Source organism: Furipterus horrens, unplaced genomic scaffold (assembly GCF_987537825.1).
Source record: "Furipterus horrens unplaced genomic scaffold, mFurHor1.1.pri manual_scaffold_2, whole genome shotgun sequence".
Lineage (NCBI taxonomy): Eukaryota > Metazoa > Chordata > Mammalia > Chiroptera > Furipteridae > Furipterus > Furipterus horrens.
Genome location: NW_028327172.1, coordinates 193,185,148 through 193,206,602, shown reverse-complemented (window position 1 = coordinate 193,206,602; position 21,455 = coordinate 193,185,148). Strand labels below are relative to the sequence as shown.

Sequence of the window (21,455 nt, the reverse complement as noted above, 5' to 3'; positions counted from 1 at the left end):
AAGATGCTGCTCTCCCATCATGTTTCAAACTCCTCTTCTGGATTTGCTCTCAGAGCCCGAGGCACCTTCTTTTAAATTTCTTCAATCACAGCAAATCCCTTCTGGTGGATTTGATTTGGGGAGGCAGCTGCTGGGAGCTGCATCCAGCAAATAAGGTGGGTGACCAAGCCAGATTATATTTTGAGTCAAAAATAAGTTGTGAACAGAATGCAGTGATACTGATTTTCTTTAGTAGCTTATCCAATTGTGTCTGAAGGGTGTGGTAAAGAGGTGCTAAAAGTGCTCTGAGTAGGGTGTGCGATGTGGCAAAAGTGCGCCAGCCACCCAGCGGAACAGTCACTCGGCTACAGTAGCTGTGCTTTGACAGATAAAAAGAAGTTGTACCTTAACTTTAGAGCCACAGCTTGAACGATTACTTTGGGTGCTCTGACCTTCTGCAACAAGACCCTGCGTTGCTGTGAATTATAGCTCTGTAATAACAGGGGCCAGGGTGTAAATGTTGGCTACGTACACATAGTCACACAGGGCCAACCAGATGGCAGTTGAGAATCCTGAGAACCTGACATTCACCGAAACAAAAAACAATATGTTAGGTTAAAACAGCTAAGGAGAAAATAGATGAGAATAACAGCAGAGGAAATGATGTTTTGATGGTTATGGCTGGAAGAGGAAGCTAGATGATGTTTGAAGGCTGTCGTTCATAATGAATTAAAATGCTTAAGGAGGAACTCACTCATGTGATTTCTAGCTGGTGGCATTTCTAAGATGTTTTAACATTTAGGGTTTTAAAGGGTATTTTATAAGAATGTGTTTTACACTGATGTATCATTTATCCGAGTTAAGCGTTTTCTTTTATGAAGAGCTAACACTTTACAATGCCCATCGTGAAATCTCTCAGTCCCAAGGAATACATACTTTGGTTTAATACAGTTGTTCATCACTTAGTGGGGAGGTGGGTAAGAACAATTACAGTATGACTAATGTTCTGGGTGTAAAACTCAGAGCCTTCAGACAAGGCTTCAGTAGATATTTTCTATCTTCAAGACCCACTGAAATATTTTATTCCGTTAGTTGACATGTCACAAATGAGGGTCTGTGTAAACATTAAAAGCTACCCAGTAAATCTAAATCATTTCAGCGAAGAAGCTAATAGTAAGGAGAAGGGCAGCATCTTACTAACCCAGGGTAGAAATAATTTAGTCAGCGATAGAGCAAGGTTTCCAGGATTTACTATTCATTACAATTACCATTGTCATCGACTTCTCTCTGGTACAAGGGGCAGAGCATCTTTGCAATGAGCAAGAATACCACTTACGCGTGAGTTTAGGGTACACAGACAGTTGTCAAATTATTTTAAAAATCAGCATAGAAGGTCCTTGTTCTTAGGAGACTGTTAAAGAGAAAACAAGCTGTTCTGCCATATCAGAGGACATTTTAAACAAAGGTGCTTTGAGAAAGCAAGTCTCTAACTTTAGCGGATTGTGTTTGCCCGGGAATCTCAGAGGAGGGGTGCTCTGGAGAGAAAGTTAGACCTGTGCCCTCCGGGCTTAGGCTGCCCGTCCCTCCCCACAGTGGCCCAGCTCTCTCCACTGGGAGACAGTGGCATGAAGAGCCAGGACAGATGGATGGGGTCGATCTCTCTTTTGCTTTTCATAGACTGTAGAGTTTCATTTAACAACTGAGGTCTCTTGCGCTATAAAATAGACTTAAAAATGTTTACCACAGAAGGCTATTATGAAGATTAGATGAGAGAATCAATCCATTGTTTAGCAAATGGTTCTTTTATTTTTTATTTTTATCGTTGACACTATTGCAGATGTTCCCATACCCCCCGCCCCCCCACCGCCCCCACCTTTGCCTGGCAAATAGTTCTTACATGACTATGTAGAGCTTGAGATGCACAAGTAAGCAAGGCAGGCCCTGGGCCTTGAGGGCCTCCCAAGTAGATGTTATAGGGCTGCTGGGTGAACACTCACAGAGGCTGTGGGACCTCAAGGGAGGGCACCTGACCTGGGTGCAGTGCGGGAAGGCGATGGTCAAGGAACGCTTCTGGGAATATGGCTTTTAACAAGGTCTGCTTCCTGCTAGGAGCCCCGTAGGTCAAGTCCCTGTCCTTCCTGCCACTCTGAATTCCCCAGGATTCTCCCCTCCTCTGTCCCAAGGCCGAGCTGTGTAGCATCAGAACTGACACAGCAAGATGTTTGGATTTGTGTGCGTGTGTCTGTAAGCCTGTAGTGTCTACACGTATTTTAAGTCATTTGCTTCTTCCCCTCACCGTTACTCCTGTCTGTTAAAAGAACAAAGGGGCCGGAGGGAGGCATGAGTGGAGAGAGAGAAGCAAAAAGAGAGATTTCCAGCGAAGGAAGAAACTTAGGTAGCTAGCTGTCCCCAACCCTCTCCCACGCCACTCTGAGACTAAATTATATTTGAAGATAAATTGTTGCTCACAGTGAGGAGCAGGAGGAAGCACAAGCCTGACTCTGTGAGAACAGCTAAAGCTATAGCTCTACACACAGAGAGAGCAAGTCCAACAGAAAAGGGAGGGTGGTCAGACAGGGATCCAGGAGGGGAAGGGGAGACCTGCAGGCAGACATGGCCGTGCCCTTCCCGGCACCTTCTGGGGCAGAGTGGGGGTGCTTGGGCCTGCAGACACACTCCCTCTGTCCTGGCCCTGGCATATGTGGGACCTGTTGTGAAGATAATGTGTAAGGCCCGAGGCCCTGGCTTTGCTTCTCAGAGGACACCTTCTGGAGGAGGAGGGGCTGTGCGTGGAGGCAAGGTCCTTGCCTGACCCCTCTGCTCTCTCCAGGGACATGGGGACACGGGGAAAGCCTCTGGATCTCTTGCTGGAAGTACTATCAACTTTGAACTCTTTGCCGCCCCCAGTCTTTTAGCAGCTCAGAGGAGAAAACTCTTTTATCCTGAATTCTCTGAAGCACATCCCAAGTCATCTCTTCATCTCTGCATTAAATTGGCCCATCAAAGCCACAATCTGGGATAGAACGCACTTGTTGATACCCAGGCGTGCTCCCGGAACTCCTCTAACTTGACTCCTTTGTGAGATAAAATCAGCCTACACTGAGGGAAAACATAAGGAACCACCTCACAGGACTTATCACTGGATGTGTTTAGTCTAAGGACGGCGTTTCACATCAATGGTGATGTCCTCTCTAGGAGAATTCCGTTTTCCTTCGGCCTCCGCACTGGGAAGCCAGGAAGACCTCACCATTGTGAGTGTCACCCTCCTTGCTATCCAGTGGGCACTCAGTTTTTTATGTGGTAGCGTTTGCCGCATCATCCCAGTTGCTTAAGAGCTTAGGAACCACATGGCATACCTTTTCTGTATCAACCTCACCTTTGGTTTCAGTGTAATTGTTTTGTCTCTATTTCTTTTGGCCTCATCTTTTTGTTTCATTTTTAAAATTTGTTTTATCTTACCAAGGTGTATGCATTTTTATTAGCTGTCCTAAATCTTTTGATGACCAAAACTGGAGGTAAATAAAGTATCCACCAGTCATGTACTCTACTTACCTAATAATATCATGGTAGTGATCTAGATTTCCACAGAGAATTTTCTAGAGGAAGATAATGTGCTCATCAGAGGGCTCAAAGATCTTACCTGGCAGACTGAGTTCTTTCTGCATATTAACAAATTGACACTTGGGCTCACATAAGAGTCTCTTAGCAATTGTATGTCTGTCTCTGAGAATGTTCACATTGCACCATTTTTTCCTGCACACACCAGACACATCCTCTTCCACCCCTTTGAACAATCCAAGCTCTTTCCTACCTCAGGGCCTTTGCACATACTACTATCTTCATTTGGACTATCCGTCCTTCTACTTTCCCTAGGCTCCTCTTTCTCATTATCAGAGTGGTAGTGACATATTAGAATGATTGGGGGAGTTTGTATTTCAGCGCAGGCCCCAACCTAGACAAATTAAACTAAAATCTCTGGGGGGTGATGCAACTTAGGTACTGGTATTTTATTTTTACTTATTTTATTTTTTAAAATTTATTTAATATTTTTACCCTCACTTGAGAACCAATGAAAAAAATTGCTTTTTAGAGAGAGTATAGAGAGAGAAAAACATTGATGTGAGAAAAAAACATTGAGTGGTTGCCTTCTCCACGCACATGGGCTGGGGAATGTTAGCACCCAGACTGGGGATCAAACCCACAACTCAGCTATGTGTCCTGACTGGGAATTGAACCCACGACCCTTTGGTTACAGGATGACACTCCAACTAAATAAGCCATACCAGCCAGGGCTATTTTTTAAAAGATTCTGTTTATTTTTAAAAAGAGGGGAAGGAAGGGAGAAGGAGAGGGAGAGAACACCGGTGTGAAAGAGAAGCATTTATCAGATGCGTCTCATACATGCCTGTCCTAGACAGAACCCAGAACTAAACTGGTGACCTTTCATTTTGCGGGATAACGCCCAACCAACTGAGCCACTCTGGTCAGGCCTAGGTACTGGTATTTTTAAAAGCCTCTCAGATAATTTTTATTATTATACTGGGCTGTGAGTCACAGCTTTAGGTCTCAACGTAATTGTCAGTTGCTCAAAGAGGCCCTCCTTGACCATCTCTAGGATGTAGATCTTGTCTTGTTCTCTAAATGCAACTTCTTCTCTGATTCCTTGGCACTAGTTACTGCACATTATGATTATTGCATTTACTTGAATGTTTTTATTTGTCTCCCCGACTCTAGGACGTAGCTACTGAAAAGACAGGAAATATGTCTGTCTTGGCCTTTGTGCTTTTCTTCAGTGCACAGTACCCAACGCATGACATATGAGCCTGCAACAATGAAGATGGTTCACAAATAATGGTCCATGGGGCCTCCTGGAAGCCAGTCTCCTTGGAATATTAAGAGAGAATTCATGTCAATGTTCAGTGGCTATTTTAACTGGGAAAATGGCTTAATACACTTTCCTTTTACCTGACTCCCGCATCATAGGATTCTTTGTGACAGCTTAAATAGATCCTGACTCACAGCATCTCCTCTGTGTCCACGTCTTTCTCTTTCACTTGATTTTGACCACTGTGAGTGAACAATGTCGTCTCATTCAGCTCTGGGTCCTTACCCCACCCCAGTACCCAGCACTGCATCTTGCACATAGCAGGGCCTCTATAAATGTTTGTGGACTTGATTCTTACGGCATGTAGGTATTTTGACCAAGATTTCACCCTGGGCAGTAGCATTTGTGATTATTCAGGGACTTGAGGCATGGGTGTTATGAACACATCATGAAAATTAAATTTCTCAGACAATTTAGCCATAATCTAAAGGCAGATGTTTCTACACCTGGATTGCACTGGAGAACAAAACAAGTAAATTAGTGCCTGAAGGCAAATAACAAAACTCTAAGGAGTCTGAAAACAACTCATAGTCTCGTCCCTCAGCACAGGTGCTGGTCTATAAAAGGGTGAGTGCATGGTAGGGCTGATTGAGCTCTTGCTATGGCAGAGTCTGTTTTTTGTTCCAACTTATTATTGGGTAGTTATTAATAAAGGAAAGCAAAGCAAACCACCCACCTACTGGTTTCCCTCCATAGTTTGTTCATCAGGGTGACTTGTAAGTTGTCAGATGTTTTTTCCTAAGCTTAAATTAACCATGAGCAGTCAGTGGAGTGGACTTTTTTTTTTCTTTTTTCTGCTTTATTTCACTTCCTTAAGAAATCATCTTGGTTTCTCACTCTTCCTTTCCTGTTTTATGTGGGTGATTTGCTGGTGGGAAAATGGAGAGATGGGGGAGGAGAAATGTCCCAGGAGGGCTGATATATTAAACACAAATCGAGCCACACAGGAAAGGTCTTAGTCTGCCTCTTATCTGGGGGATTTTCATACTGTCATGGAGAGAGATGCACGTGTGCGCATGTTCATGGACACACACACACACACACACACACACACACACACACCGTGAACCCCCACAGGAATGAAACCCCTTCTTCGGAGAAACCAGCTACAGGAAACTGACTTATGCACAGGAACTCGCTAACCTCTTTTGTCACATTCGATGGTTCCTGCTGCCCCAGCCAGCACGCACCCTCACCCAGCCGTCTTGGGCTGGAATTTTTACCTGCCTCACTCTTCCAGGCTTTGTTCTTCCAGTGTGAATCAGTTATGTTCTTGGGGAGGAAGGAAAGGTGGATCTTAAGGAAATCATCACAGTGAAAAGGCCTGGCTGCTTTTGTTTTTACTTACCTGCACCGAACAACTTCGACTTCCGGAGTCAGTCATTTTGGTGTCAAGAATGTCTTTGGCATTCTACAGCAGGTAAGACTTTTGCTTCTTTAAAAATATTTCTTTGGTATAAAAAGAAATCTTTCTAGTTTTATTTACCTTTTACTCTAGGCTAAACACACTAATTTTCCCATTCTACCCATTGCAAAGCATGGAATGATGTTAGGGGAGAAATTGGGGTTGCTCCGATATCTCCAACTATCCCCTCACCAAGTCCTAACAAGGTGCATATAGTTTTTGAAACAATAAATGTTATAATAGTTGGATTTTGGTTTTTCAGATATTCTTCTAGAGAATTGATATGCTTGTGATCAGCTATGACTGAGCTCAAGTATCTGGGTGGTTTAGTATGGCGTCAGATGGGCTTACTGGGGTGAGCGCTTCGTAAGTTATATAAATGTCTAATTACTATGTTGTATACCTGAAACTGATATAATATTGTATGTCAATTATAATTGAATATTTTAAAAAATAGGTAGTTTAAATATCACTCTATGTTTGGTGAAGTAAATCTGAAGATTTCCAAAGTTGTACAAATAGGACTTTTAAAATTTTCTAATTCAGAAAAGAAACAGAACCATAATCCAAGTGATAGAGATTTGGATCTGGAGTCCCTAACTTTTCTATTTCACATGTTGCTGTGAGGTGCCAGTCAGTAGCCTGGGTTGTGTGTAAATAAAGTTTGAAAAATCACTAGTGTTAGGCACTCTATTAAATTAAACATAAACATAAATTAGTAGTCGATAATCAGTTATAAATTCTAAGCTGGTGCTGTGAAGGATTTAAGGTAAATAAAAAGAATTTCTGTATTCTTTATATTTGAAGGAGCCTATAATTTTGTAGCCGTGTAAGAAGTAAAATTCAGGAAGGGGGATGAGATGGGAATGAAGTGTAAGAGTTACAGGGCTCTGAGAAGGGGATTTGAAGTTGGCATGGTCTGGCAGACACGGGCCTTGGAAAGGTACAAGCTTTAAGAAGAAGGAGAAGAAGGTTCATTTACACTGGGAGGACTGTGTGGGCAAAGGCACGAAGGTGAGGCTGGGGAGAAGATGACTGTCCAGTTGGAGAGACTGGCCCAAGAAAAGCAGAAAGTCTGTTTTACACAGTGGCAGGAAATAAGCTAGGAAAAGGAACATGTCAACACGTTATGCAGACCCGTCAGAGGCTGCTTAGCAGAGCAGACTCCATTCAGGAGTTTCCCAGTGTTCTCCTGTCCTCAGGCTTTCCTCTCTCAGCTTTCACAGCTACAGGGAGTCCCGCGTGAGAGGGAGCCCTGAGACACTTGCCTCTTTGTCCTTGGAGCTGCTTTACACATCTCCACATTTGAGGCCCCCCCACTTGTCCTTTACCGTCTTCCTTTAGTACACCATTTATGTAGAGAAAGGCCTGTGTGTCTTGGGGTACCTGTAAGACCTCCATTTCTGCTTACTGCATTTTAAGGAGACCCTTCAATCATCTGGTAATTAAAGTAGCCGTCCTCTTGGGAGGACGAGTGGGTTCGCCGATCGCAAGAGAATCTCTATTCTTCAAAAGGCAACCCAGCCCTGGCTGGTGTGGCTCAGCTGGTTGGAGCGTTGTCCAGTAACCAAGAGGTTACAGGTTCGATTTTCAGTCAGGGCATATACCCAGGTTGTGGGTTTGATCTGGGCGTGTACAATCCCCCATTCAGGCACGTACAGGAGGCAATCGATCCATGCTTCTCCCTTGCATCAATGTTTCTCTCTCCCTCTCTCCCTCCCCCTCTCTCTAAAAGCAATGAAAAAAATGTCCTTGGGCGAGGGTAAAAAAAAGTCAGTCCAAAAATTCCGTGAAATATGTTAGTTCCTTTGCGTACCTGAACGAGATGTTGTGGATTTGCTGCTGCTCTTTTCCTAGTGAATTGGAGCACTTTGTCTTCCTGGGCCATGAAATCTCTATGTCCACATCATAGCAAAACTAGAGCACAGTGAATAAGAACTCAGACTTCTGGGCCAGATTGTGTTGTGTTGAAGCCTGGGTCTATCGCTTCTGAGCCGTGGGAAACTTGTACACATTACTTAACTTCCTAAATCCTCGGATTAAAAAAAGAAATCTGTATAGTAGTTGAAAGAATAACTGAAAATACCTACATTAGAGGGTTGTTGTAGGGATAAAATGAAATAAAAATATGTAAAGCATTTAGCTTAGTGCCTGGCATAAGATTAACTCTCCACAAATGTAGCTATCATGATCCTTATTCAGGACTTGGCTGGGGCTGCTAGAATGAATTGGTCCCTGGCCTTGGAAAAAGATACCCGCAGAGTAAATGGGGCCGATGGGCAGAGGCTGGGAATTAGGATATGGGATGGGCACAGGGTATGGGATAGGCACAGGCTTGGGTGTTTTATAAGGATAATACATATGGAAAAGAGAAGAGATTGGAAACTGGTATTTTAAGCCTTTCCCTCTCAGAGTCTCGGACTGTGAGACAACTTGGAGTGACTGCCATGTTATTCTGGGCATCTGTGGCAGATGTGTCTCTGAACACTTGGGTGGGATTACAGAGGGGCTTGGAGATAGAGGCAGAGAGGGTGTCGCTCCTTTCTCGGTCAGCTTAAGTTAAATTTTTTAATTTTATTTTAATTTTAGCACTAGCAAGGCATAGCTAAAAATCCATTTCTATAATATTTAAGAGTTGGGACCATTTTGACAATGAGTGCCCAAAGTACTTATTTGGGTTCTAGATGCTTGGAGTCTGGGTGAAAACCAAGACTAAGAAACATCCTGCGTTCCTGTTCCCATGCCATTCTCCAGATTAGAGATTCTTTTGGGTTTGTAAATCCCCTTTAAAAATGCAAATATGGCCTGTGTGTTCATTATGCAGGAGGTTCTCACTTATACGCACATACTATTTCAGTCAGGTGGTAACCCTGGCTGGTTTGGCTCAGTGGATTGAGCGTCGGCCTGCGAGCTAAGTGTCGCTGGTTCGATCTTCCAGTCAGGGCACATCAGAGAAGGAAAACTCTGACTCCAAAAAACCTCCGCTGCCTTGCGGCATACCTCTTCAGGGGAAAGGCTAAGGGAGTAAACCCCGACAGAAAATCCGGAGCCGGAGTCCCTAAGGCGGTTTGACGTTGTAGTCAACACCGGCAACTCCTGCAGCGCACCTGAAGCCAAGCTGTATTGACTCCGTCTTTCCCTTGGACCCTTCAGCTGCGAAGAGAGGGGGGGTCTGCTGCATGGGCAACAGCAGACCCTCCATATCACCCTGCCCAGGCTCTGTAGCTTCAGCTTCACTGGAGAGGACACTCCAGCGTCATCGCAAGATGTCGATTCAACACGGGAGGAGACAGATACCGTGTCACTCCCGAGTCGGACTGCACAGCCATTCTCGTCGGTGCAGATAGACTCTTAAGAAGCTACACCATCGTCTCTCGAGACGGACGGCTGCCGACGATGACGACGATTTCAGTCAGGTGGTAATACCGTGTTTGTCCCAGAGCCCCACTGATAACATAAGACAGGGAAGTTTGGGGCTTCGTGTGTGGAAAGAGATGGGTCCAAGTCCAGATGGGTGCCAAAGTGGAGCATGCTGGAAGGTAGTATGGCAGTACAGGGTGCTGGGGTGGGCAGGGGGAGAGAGAGACAGGGTGAATGGAGAAAGGTGGGAGGGGGCCAAAAACAAAGGCTCCCCCTAGCTCTTTAGTCATTTGGCTCTAGCAGCTGCTTGGATGCCCTGAGCAACTTCTTGATGCTTTGTGTAAGAAGATGTCATTTTGTTCCCCTGATGTGGACAGTTGTTCAGAAACATTTGATTTGTCTGGTTCTGGCCCAGAATTGTTGTTCCTAAAACCACCTGGGCAGCTTTTAAAAACTAGCAATTCTCATGTATCGCATCCCAGCCCTGGAGTGGGATGCAGGAATCCGTGTGGTAATGAGTACAAACTCTTTTCCCCCAGGTGACTTGGAGGCAGCCGTGCCACAAATGAGCAATCAGGAGCCCTTAATCCAGAACTCTCCTCCCAGGGCCCAGAGCACCGAGATGGTAAGTTGAGTATGTGCTGTGATGAGGCAGAATGATTTTCCCTCTACTGTGATTAAATGGTCACACAGAAGTGTTGTCCTTTGTTTTGAATTGATTTCTTTGGAGAGTTCCTGGGAGTGGGATGACTGAGTCAAGGGGGTGAGCATGTGTAGCGCTTTTTGTCAGCCGTATTTACATTTTAACACGCACAAGTGGGACGCCACTTAAAAAATTCTCAAGCATTTGACACGTGTAGAGGCTCTTCATTATTGCTCAGGGAGAGCCCAGAGAAAGAAATTTGCTTTCAGTGGAGAAAGCGCCAAATCACCCTCCCAATTTCTTTTTTCCAGTAAAACAGAATACTAATGAATTACTTTTGGGAGAGAATTTCAAAACATTACAGAATACTCAGCTGCTTCCTACAGCATTAGTGATAGCCTTCTTATCTCTACATTTAGTTTCTTGCAAAGATGAAGTCAGCAGTAACCTCTTCCCCAATTCGTAGAAAAGAATACGCAAGAAGAGAGTGGTTAAGTAACATGTAATACGGTTCTCATGATATTTGCCATGAAAACTGCGTATGGTCATCCATTCAGCCATCATTCTAGTGAATGAATGACCGAGTAGTTTTTATAGGTGACCCCATGGAAAAATGCTAGTAAGTTGAATGCATGAAGAGAGTGTTGTACAAATAGGGGGAGGGTGGACGGAATTAATGGACCCAGATAGACCTTCTCTATCTTTTATGTACACTATGTTTTATTCATTATGCATCTGCATAATCTGCTAACCTGAAAGCATTGCTATTGTTTGTGACACAGGTGGGAATAAGGTAAATTTTCAGTGGCTTAAATGAAAACAAATAAAGTAAAAAAGATGTGCTCTTGCAAAATATCAAGTGAGGTATTATTTGTGGTGGTGTGCAGGAGCCTTCCTGTGCTTGCTTGCGAGAGCTGATCGTAATACTTCCAGAAAGTTTGCAAACTAGTTGTTAAACACATCTACCATTAAAATTAAATTACATAGCTTAGTAAAATAAGTTTTATTAAAATATAAAGGTAATACTCAAAAACTCATTATTTCCTAATTATTTACTACATTTTACTCTTATCTCTGCTCTTAAAATTATTTACTACAATTTATTTGTAGGATAGAAATATTATATAACAGTTTGCTACTGAGCCTCTCTTTGCAGCTTGCATTCAGTGATGTCAAGTTGGTAGCCTGAAACTGATCTCGATAGAAGTTTCTACACTATGGAAATTGGCAAACACTATAAATAAGGTTCTTCACACTTTTTTTTTTAAAGAGAGCCTATTAAACATTTATCAGCAAGCTATTGTGTAAAATACAAATATGGCAACTTGGCAATATATGTCAAGAGCCATTAAAATATTCATGCACTTTGATCCATTAATTCTATCTTTGGGAATTTACTCTAAATAAATAATTTGAAGAGGGAGAAGATAAGATGTTTGAACACATTCACTTATTATCATCTGTAACAGCAGAATCTGAGAATAACATGAATAAGCAATAGTGATTTGGGCAGCATTAATTTCACAGAATATTTTGTAGTGATGCAAGGGTGTAGTTATGGTAGTTATAAAAATATATTTGATACGGTGTTAAATTAGAAAATCAGGGTTAAAAATTTCACTTACATTCTGGTTTCTTTATGAGTGAAGATTCAATGTGAGGATTTGGTGTGTTAGAATGGTAAAATAGTAGGATTTTGTTTTTACTTCATTTATTGTAGTAGTGGCATGTGTGCTTTAAAAAAATGTGAAGAAAGCCTGTGTATAAGTGATCTTAAGTAGTTTCACTATTTAAGAGGAAAGTTGCAAGGCATTCTGTGGACCAGATTGGGGCTTGCCTTTTACAAGCAAATACGTTCTGTAAATCCCTGGACAGGGTATAGTGAAGGGAGTCTGGATCCAGGCTTTCTGGGGTGATAGGTGGTAAGGGCATTTCTTTAGGGCAGCTCAGGAAAAAGGAAGAAGTGACTGGTTGGATACTGAGGACTTGCTAAGGTGGACTGCAGAGACTGAGAAATAGCCTATAAAAAGCTACTGGCAAAGGAGAGAGAGGGGGGAGGCATTTCTTAGGAGGAGACAGGGAGATGCTGATCTCAGAGATGAGCAAAATGGATGTGAATATAGTTTCACTTAGATCCCTGACAACAATGGGGCTTCAACCAGAGAGGAAATGGTTCTTTTAAATCATGATTCTTAAATTTTAGTGTTTATAAGTATTATTTGGATGGATGGGGGACATGTTAACAAATGCAGCTTGCTAAATTCCACCTCCATGGATTCTGGTCCAATTGGCCTGTGGGTTGGCAGGAATATACATTTTTTTAAAAATTATTTATTTCTTTGCTTGTTTATTCATTCATTTATTTATTTATTTGTAAAGAGAGGGGAAAGGAGAGAGAGAGGGAGAGGAACATCACTGTGTGGTTGCCTCTCACTCGCGCCCCCAATTGGGGACCTGATGTGCAACCTAGTCATGTGCCCTGACTGGGAGTCAAACCAGCGACACTTGGCTCGCAGGCCGATGCAGGAATATACATTTTTAACAAGTCCTCCCACCCCATAAAGATTCTGTTACAAATGGTGTGCAGGTCACACTTTGAGAAGCACTGAAGGCAATAGGTTGGTTTGACCCAGGGAATGTATATCTCTGCGTGTATGAGTGTGTGTAAGTGTGTGTGTGTGTGTGCACTGGGGATGAAGCTCTTACCTCGAGGCTTAGGACCTGAGGGCTTATAGTATGACAACAGAAAAAAATCCAGAAGGGACAAGTTATTGGTTACATCTGTAGAAACAAACTAAAAACAGGAGGCTGTACTTATACTCCTTAAAGGAACATCATTTTTACCACAAAATTCCCTTACACAGTTAAATAGGCATTTGAACCAACTGAAGATAGTTGTTAACAGGGGGATGATGCAGGTAGCACAGAGAGAAATGGTCACAGAGGGAGTATAGGACCCCTAAACATTCTGTTGCAAACCACTGGGAGGTGGCAGTCAAGAATGAACTGGGGCAGAATATGCAGGGCTTCGTCCAGAAGACATTTTGGGAAGGAAAGGAAGTCCAATCATTGATGAAATATACTTACTACATAGAACTTTAGTGTTTAGACATATGCCATAACAACAATATATCCCGAAATAAACATTGAGGGTAATGACGTGGCTGCCGCAGAGGCCACGGCACTGAGATACCCACCTCACCTGGCTTTAGGAGAACGTTAGCAACAGCAATAAGCTCTCAAATAGCCTTTAATACTTTACACTGAAGATGATTCTTATACTTTAAAAAAGTTTTTACATTCCCTATCATCAGGGTCACTAGTCTCTTGGGATGTAGCACGATAGATCACCAACCCTTCTTCAGCCCTGGAGGCGCAGCTTGGGATCTGTGAGATGGACAGACGAAGGTCTGACATCTCCCACAAGTACCCACTGCCTGCCCTGTTCCCCACCTAACATGGTTTTTCATGAACGGATTGACTTGCACTTAGAGCCATGTTTCTTAATTGCTTTTTGGTCACAAATTCCTTGGAGAACCTGATAAGAACCAAAGACCTTCTTTTCCCTGAGAAAAAGCACATCTATGGGGACATGCATGTTTAGAAGTTTTAGGGGATTTTGGGGCACTCTAAAACCCATTTATGGGCTCCCAGTAGCTCAGAGGCCTCATGCTAATAACTCCTGCACAGAGGCTGTCCGTACAGCCGAGGAGGCCTTGCAGATGTTGAGAAAGTCTTGGTTATCGCTGGTGTTGGATTTAGCTGCGTAAGAGAAATGCTGACTCTTCAATTGATGGCTAAAATGAGAACAAGATGGCTGACTGTGTGTCGTTTTATAACGCTGGTTCCTTAAGTCAAGTAGAACATGGGGGCTAGAGTTGCTTCTTTTCGGAGAACATGTGGCTGTTTCAAGTCCTTAATTCTGAATTCTCTCATGTTAAGCCAGGGTCAGCACCTATTTGGGAAAGCCACCTCTCAAGGTTCTACCTGAATGTCTTATTTACCGTAATGCGGCACCTGGATAGCACAGGGCGCACAGGCAGGTTGTAAATACCCAACTGGCCAACTGCAGAGGGAAGTGCGTGACAGGGGGCCATCTGCTGCCCCTCAGCTAGTGCTGGGGACCCAGCCAGGCTGTTTTAAGTGGCAAAAGGCTTTACACAGCGTGTGATGTACTTGCTTCTGAGGGTAAAATGTAGGCTTTCCTATCGGAAGCTGAACATCTGCTTGGGCCCTGATAACTTTGAAGATAGTCCTTTTCCTGTGTAGCCTTTAGACCACAGAAGCCCTGTTAGCCATTTTCCGTTAGAGGGGACCTGACTTGCACTTTGGGAAATGGGTGTTTTTGGCTGCAAGCTCATGCCTTGTTAATCTCTTGTCCACCTGGACTGTGATAGGGGCTCAGGAAACGTATGATTTACCGCAAACCCATCTGTTTAAATTAGCCAACTCTGTTGAAATCGATAAGACTGCGTTATTGTGTCATGGACATAGAGTGGGGAGGTACAACCCTCCAGAGAAAAAGTATGTGCAACTGGCTAAATAAATTATGAAATATGATTCAGGCTTTGCTTGGTGTAATGTAAGAATTATAAATCTTTGAGGCAGAAAAGGAAAATCTATAACAAATATATTCAAGTAATCAGTGCATCTCAACTTCTACACCCATTTTAATTATTGTACACCCATGACTAAGACTCCTGCAAATTTCAACTTAATGTATTCAATGTATTTCTCAATGCATTTTAATAATAATACTGTGTCATAGTATCCTCAGTTACAGTCCACAAAACGGAAACATTCCGTGCACACCAAAGGCCAGGAGCAAACTCTCTACCCCTCTTGTCTCCTGGAGACAGCTTCTCCTGCCTTGTCATTACAGAAAGTAATCTAGTTACTGATGCAGGGATGGACTGGCATGTTTCTCTCCCTTGAAGTGTTTCCTTTCTTTCAGAGGAACCCTTCTTTTGGGAAGGATCCCTACTTTTCCTTTGCTTTCCCCACTGTTGTTCCTGGGCCCTTCTAAATACACACATCTCCTCAAGAGCCTTTTGCTCAGTTGCCAAAAAAAACTGCCTGACTTTGTTCCAATGTGAGCTCCAAATGATCTCAACCATGACTGAGAAGTGTAAGAATGCCTGTGATTATTCTATCAAGTAAAAGGAAAGCCACATATTTTGACTCAAATTTAAATAATGTAAAACTACTGCCATCAGTTGCAAATGTTCCTAAAGGGTCTAGAAATCCTGTTTGGTATATATATATATTCTTTTGTATGAAACTCGATTTTCCTCAAGTTCCAATATCTTTGGCTAGTAACTTGCTGAAATTTATATTGATAGTCTCTCTCCTTCCTCTGGTTGTGATGAGGGACTAGGAGGGAGTGTTGGACATACATACAGGAAACAGGAGGGGAAAAGGTAGAGAAAACTTACACATTGACAGTACCACAGTTTCCTACATCTGCTAAAATGAGATTGTCACTCTATTCTTATACACAGAATAGCTGGTAAGAGCAGAGAAATGTCTGTAATAATCTTGAGTTTAAAAGTACTATAGCAATATATGTACATTGTAGCAAATGTGGCACATGACTTTTAAGTATACATGTATACATATTAGTTATAAGTAAGTTTTTACATATTAAAAATGTTATCCTCTTCGTGCTTACCCTCCAAGATGTGCAAAATCTATAGAGGGAAGCTTAAAGTAAATATTGCTTCCTAATGTAATAGAAATACAGCTGATGCTTAAAGGAATCACTTGGTTAACAAAGGCAACTATGGTATCTCTTCTGAGTCCTATAGCTATCTTTTCTTTTTTCACCCTCTATATCTCAGAAGAAGCAATTTCAAAATGTAGATTGAGGCAATGTTTCTATTAAGTTCTAGATCCATGAAAAAACATGGTTAGTTTTTTTTTATTCTCACAGTAGCAGAGGAGTTCTACATAAAACTTGGATCAAAAATTCAAAACCCAAACCAATAGTTTTGGATTTCCCCAAGGGCTACCCATTTGACATGTCATGCAGGAAAGGCCCAACATACATATATGGAAGGAAAAATAAAAGTTTATCTGCCAATAGTACCCAGACTCTTGCGGTTTTCAGTGTAAGAACTAGATTGTGCAACTGTGCTCATGAAAAGAAGAAATCACCAGCCTTTTCAGCCTAAGTCCAATCTTATGAAGTTCTCTTATCTTAAAGTTTCCTTCGATTTACCGGTCCTTTTTTTAAAGAGCTGAAACGATCAGACTTTAAAAAGTTTGCTGCATTCATTCATGCTGTTTGGGATTTACATGTTAGTGCTTCTTCCTTTATATATTTGATCATGACTGGCTTTATTTCTCAACAGATATGTAGCTCATTATTTTGTGTACTAATTATAATTTTCATTTCTTTGCCAATTTGGAGAGTGCTCAACAATTCTTAAGCACTAGATCTTTAACAAAGTAATTACTAAGGTAAAATACAGGATAAGTAACGAAACAAATTTAGTTACCTTCACATCTTTTAGAGTCTTATTAGGATCTTTAAAATTATTATCAAGTTTTTTTCTTTTTCTATAAAATATTAAATGAAGTACAATTTATAAAGAGTATCATCCACCAGTCAGAAAAGAGCTGAGTGATCCCTCGTTCTTGCCACTTAATATGCTCTGTTCTAAATTATTATTTTAAATTATTTTTGGATTGCTTTAGGAAGGCCTCTTTTCAGAAAAATTGTAAGTACCTGGGCAGTATGAATGAATGACCTTAAAATGTTCATAGTCTTTGACTACTTCTATGACTTATTCCTTGTGCACGTGTGTGTGTTTTTCACATTTATCGTCAGTGCCAAATACAGTGTCTGGCACACAATAGGGATTCAATATTTATTTAATTAATTATTACTGTGGGAAAAAATTTCACTCGATCTAAATATCTAGCATGAAGGCATTGAGTAAAATAAATTATGATATATTATACACCTTTAGAATATAATGTCAGTCAATATTTATTGACATGAAATGACTTTTATAATAAAATATTAAGTTACAAAATTATATGATTTAATTTTGTAAAAATAAATTTTAAAATATTTTCAGAATATATTTTATACTATAATATTGAATGTGATATGTGTGAATTATAATATACAACTGTATTTTTCTTCATTTTGTATTTTAAAAACTTTCTAAAAAGGCTGCATACTAAAATCCTAGAACAAAATCAGTAAATTTTTATAAAATTATAAAGTAAAGAAAAGATTAAGGATAAAATTTTCTCTATTTTACACCATAAACTATAATGTCTTGAGGCTATGTTGAAAAAGGAGAGTCTTTGTATTTTAGAGATATGCATTAAAATATTTACAGATTAAATGATACAATGTATGGGACTCTTTTCAACACAATCAGGAGTTGCAAAGAGGTAAGATGGTGGAATTGAGTGGCTACAGATAAAACATGATTAGATGTGAGTTGATAGCTGTTGAAGCTGAATAATAAACAATGAATATTATATATGTATTATCTCTCTCTTTTGTGTATGTTTTAAAGTTGACATCACACACAGTTTTTAAAATTAAATGTATTGGGGTAGCATTGGTTAATAACATTATATAAATTTCAGGTGTACACTTTATAATGCAACATCTGTACACATCATGATGTGCTCACCCCCCCTAAGCCTGGGCTTCTTCTGTCACCATGTATTTGATCCCCTTCACTCTCCTCTCACCCCCCTGGCCCCTGTGGCCACCATTCTGTTGTCTGTATCTGAGTTTGTTAGTTTTGTTTGTTCATTTGTTGCTTTTGTGTTATATCCCACACATGAGTGAATAAGAATTATTCTTAAGAAAAAAATAAGAGGTGTTTTATTATAAAAGCAAAGCTTTCAACAACACTGGTTTTCTTTTATAATAGAAAAACCTAAAAACCACATTATGTTAGCTTATTAAATACTTATTAAAGGGGAGCAAAGGAGAAAAAATTGGAACTATTGTAACAATATAACCAATAAAATATACTTAAAAATACTCATTAAAATATTTTTAAAACATTTAATTTCAAGTAAAAAATTAGAGTATACAATTATATATTTCTGTTTAAAAAGACCTGTATGTATTTTATACAGGATAGCTAAGCCAATGTTGAAAGCTATCATCTAGTGTATAAGATTATATATGATTTAAAAATAATTTTTATTTTCTATAAGTAGCATATATTATTTTTTATAATTAAAAAAGGCCAAAATCTTTCTTTTAAAAAAGTCATTTTATGGTGTGAGGTTAATAATGAAATTAGTAAAATGATTTTGCTATGAGGATTATTTTGACATTTTGAAGGAAACCTAATGCTTTGAAAGCCCTAAGCCAATAATTAAATTTTGTCTTTTAAGATTTAGAGGATCTTTAGCTTTAGACAGATCTGGAGTTTCTTTTATCTTGACTCTTGATAAGCCATAGAAAATCACTTCTAATGTGATATGTTGGAGTTATTAAATAGTATGTGAGTGGTTTATGTTTTTAATGTAAGATAGAAATAGCTTTAGCTAGCATCTGATTTAAGTAAAATATAAAATATTCAAATGATGAATATAGATGATTACTTTTAAAATTTTAACATGTGAAATGATTCCTAAAGGGATCCTTTAAAATGTACATGTTCCTTATGCATCTCAAATATTTAATTTAGAAATAATTGACTTTAAAATAGTTTAACAGACATATCTACTATGCAAATCATGAATGTATTCATTTTGGTGTAAAGTAGAAAATTATCTCGTAACCTCTCATGGCCATTTTTCTACACAGTAATATCAAGTTTATTAGTTTCAAATGCCAAATATTAGTTGGAGTATTTTTAAATTATTTGAACCGTTGGTTAGTTTAGTGAAGGAGAAAGTTTTCCTTTTAGACACGAGTCAAATTTCGTGTTTGATTTGTGTAATATTCCTGATTACATTTTTTGGTTTAACAATAACTCACGGTCATGTCAGACAGCTATTGTTCATGAGACCGACATCATATCAGTTAGCAATGCTTTCAGCTGCAAGTTATCTAGTACCTGACTAACAGCAACTTTAAAAAATCCACATTCATTTCTCCCACACAAGAAGTCTGAAGCTCTGTGCTTCTGCCGCTGGTGCAGTCGCTCGGTGATGCTGTCCCTGCAGTTCTCTGGTCTTTCATGACAGTTGTAAGATGGCTGCTGCAGCTTCGAGCCTGTGGCTCCATTGAGAGGTACAGAGTTGGGGAAAGGTGGAAAGGAGGCTGACGTGGCAGTGGCTGTAGCTTTTTCTAGGAAAACAAGGTTTTCCCCAGAGACCTCCAAAACAGTTACCAGTTTCTGTGTCACTGCTAGAACTGGGTTATAGGGCTATCCCAGATTGGTGGAAGGTGGGGAAACAGGAAATAGAATTGTTATAATTGCCTTAACTGTTGCATTCTTAACAGGAGGGAGGGCGAGGAATGTGGGAGGGATTGGGTGCACGGTAGCTGGTGGGCACGGATGGGGTGGTGCTGCTGTCATTCCTGAGGGGGAGAATAGTATTTGAGGGGCAGGGGCAGAAGAAAATCTGACTCTTTATGTGTAAAGCACAGAGATACCTGCAATACATAAACAGACTTATATAGTATATCTATGGTATTAAAATGTCACGGCTGGAGTGACTAGGAAAAAGTATCTAACAATACTCTTAGGGATGTCATAATGAACAAAAAGAAAGGTTGAGAAATAGTGACCCGGCCCAAGCATGATCCTTTTCCTGAGGTTTTGAACATTGTCTTACAAACAAAATTGGATCCTATTACTAATGACAAAGAGAGACATGAATATTGAATAGAAAACTAGCAATGTCTGCTATAGCCAATGTCATAAATTAAATTAATGAACAACTCATACTATCATTAATCTTTTCTCATTGGACTGTAAACTTCTTAAGAGTAGGAACTGTGTCCTATTCATCTTTGTGTATCATTACCCTAGGCTCTCAATATATAAATTTTGTAGATTGAATGGAACAGACTGTATTGTACCTAACCTATGCTTTATAGCTAGACCAGTTACCTGCAAATACTGGTTTGAGAATATTACCCTGCACCAAAGCCTTCAGTAGTTCCCAATTCCATACAGACACGAGGTCCAATTTCTCAATCTCATTTCCTACCACTTCCTCAACTATGGCCTGGGGTCCAGGCCCACTGATGTACTTGGGCCCTAAATACATCTTTGGCCTCAGCCTTCTGCTTTTGCATATTCAGTTCCCTCTCTTGTTACCCTTCAAACTCCTTTCCCCTCGAGACTCTGTTCGAAGCCACTTCCTCTGGGAATTCTTAGGTGGTTCCACTTGCCAAGAAAACCTTTTCCTTCCTCTCCACCTTTTCAAATCCCTCTCTTCACAGCCTAGATTAAGTCCTGCTTCCTCCACCAGTTATTTACGGGGGCTCCCAGCCCATGCACATCTCCATCCTCTTTCTATCGTTTCTGGCCGGTTTTCATTCTTTGGTGTATCTAAGTAAATAAGGTGTACCCAGTATCTTGTCCTGTTAGTTGTCTGACTCAAGCATCTGTATCTTGTTTCCAGAATAGGCTAAATTCCAGGAGAGCAGGGAATCTTTTACAATGTGCAGTGAAAGTGCTGTGTATCTAGGAAGCAATTAATAAAAGCTGGCTTATTAACAGAGTAAATGAGAGCTAACAAGTAATTGGAAATTCTATTTTCTTTGTAGTTCTGAAATTTACTGTATTTGTATTTTAACATAAATATATCCAACATGATGGGGATTCTCTCACAAGAGAAAAATCAAAAGGCCTGTTTTAGGAGCAAGAAGCAGTCCACCAGCTGAGTTCTGCCTTCCAATGCCTGATCCTCTCTGCATACAATTCTCAGGGCTCTGAAGTTAACCAAGACGAAGTTATTTAATTTCTCTGGGCCTCAGTCATCACATCTATAACGTGGGAATAATATTCTCTACTATGTGAGATTGTTGTGAGGGTAAAATGCTAGTGCCTGCTTCAGGGTCTGGTACCCTGTAGGCACTGAGTGAATGGTGCTGTGGATGGCTTGTCCTATCAGCCTGATCTTTGGGCAGCAATGTGCCTTTGCTTTACTGAATTTCCCTCTTAACATTCCCTTTGAAGAGAAGCAGTCACTTAGATGTACTTGTTTAAAAGGTGTTTCTATATGCAGTTGGAGTAAGA

The 21,455-nt window shown here is 40.7% G+C and overlaps 1 protein-coding gene across 3 annotated transcripts in view; it reads left to right on the top strand.

Annotated features, from left to right (window-relative positions):
- The window catches only part of RHOH (ras homolog family member H), a 43,204-nt gene continuing 21,749 nt past the window's right edge, over positions 1–21,455 (top strand). Inside the window, exons 1-2 of one of the 3 annotated variants that reach the window (XM_090266964.1) lie at positions 1–155; positions 10,169–10,254. The gene's annotated coding sequence lies outside the window, so the exon portion shown is untranslated. Of the gene's footprint in view, positions 156–5,943; positions 6,285–9,693; positions 9,809–10,168; positions 10,255–21,455 lie in introns of those variants that run through there. The other 2 variants (XM_090266962.1, XM_090266963.1) reach the window with 2 other exon arrangements.